Source organism: Echinops telfairi, unplaced genomic scaffold, assembly GCF_000313985.2.
Source record: "Echinops telfairi isolate 266 unplaced genomic scaffold, ASM31398v2 ScPeMD7_7418;HRSCAF=8456, whole genome shotgun sequence".
In the NCBI taxonomy this organism is placed as follows: domain Eukaryota; kingdom Metazoa; phylum Chordata; class Mammalia; order Afrosoricida; family Tenrecidae; genus Echinops; species Echinops telfairi.
In genome coordinates, this window is record NW_022111318.1 from 657,706 (window position 1) to 659,049 (window position 1,344).

Consider the following 1,344-nt stretch of genomic DNA (forward strand, 5'->3'; position numbering starts at 1 on the left):
GGGTAAGATATGATAAAATAATAATAAATTATAAATTATCGGGGGGAGGGGGAAATGAGCTGACACCAGGGGCTCAAGTGGAAAGCGGGTGTCCTAAGAATGATGAAATCAACATATGTACTAAAGTGCTGGACACAGATGACGTATGTACACATTGTGATGAGTTGTATGAGCCCCTAATAAAATAATTACTTAAAAAAAAAGTTCTTACAGACAAAATGTTGAATGATGCAGGAAGCATTAAAAGAAAATGAAAAGGCACTAGCAAAGAAACTGCCTTTTGCCCATGTGATCAGTCTCTGAGGAAATCCAAGTGTCTCAGAGCTTGCCACTAAAGTCAGTGCATTCCCCCAGAGCTGCTATGGCATCAGTGGTTTCCAGTGTCCTCATACTCGTGATCAATGGGTAGGTAGGGAGAGCCCAGTTTCCAGAATATGATGACTTCTACTGCAAATACTGCTTCGTGTAAGGTCAGGACTGGACTCTACAGTGGGTTTGAAGGAGGTTATCTCACAGATCACATCCATTGATGTCACCTTTAAAAGCACCAACCCCTTTGGTTTTCATCTTCTAGGTGCTGTGCAGCTGATCTTTTGACAGTTCATAATGGATGAGGCTGGCCCTAAGATAAACTGTTGGATAGCTCCCAGTATTGTGAATGCTGGGCCACGGATTGTGCCCAGTGTGTACGGACTGGATATATTTGGGGATGATATGGTCTGAAGCTATGGGGTAGTGCACGTGCCATTCCCACCTGGCTGACACAAAAGGACCATCTCTATGTTTGTTACAGAATCTCCCTCTAAAGTGCTAACGTTTACAAGCTTGTGCACAGGATTGCGGCCAGAGTACACATATCCCAAGGTGGTGGCTCCACGTGAACGCTGGGAAGTGCTGCAAGTCCACTCCCAGGGTTCATCACCCTCCTCTTCAATGTGGTCACCAAGGGCATGAAGAAGCTGGGCTATGACACTGGCCCTGTGGACTCACAAGGTGTGAGTCCAATCCACCCAAAAGAATCCTCTGGTGAAGGCCTTGGCTGTTGTCCCCCATCTTGCATTGAAGACCCAGTGATTCTCCTCATTGCTGCTCCTTTGAAGAATGGGTTAGAAGCACAGCCTTAGGAAAAAGCGCTTTTATATTATAAAATGTCACATTTCTAGATTTTTTAAAAATGAAAAGAATACAGAGTCACTGTACCAAAAAGAACTAATTGATTTTCAAACATTTTAAGAGGTAGAATATAACCAGAACCAATGGTACTGAATTAATAAGTCCAAGGTACACTGAAAACATTAGCCACAAATGAGGATTCAGGAATTGATGAAACACTGATTAAAATGT

The 1,344-nt window shown here is 43.1% G+C and overlaps 1 pseudogene; it reads left to right on the forward strand.

The window, feature by feature from the left end:
• The first annotated feature begins 361 nt into the window (after positions 1–361).
• LOC101653754 lies at positions 362–1,030 on the forward strand (annotated as a pseudogene).
• Positions 1,031–1,344: the final 314 nt, after the last annotated feature.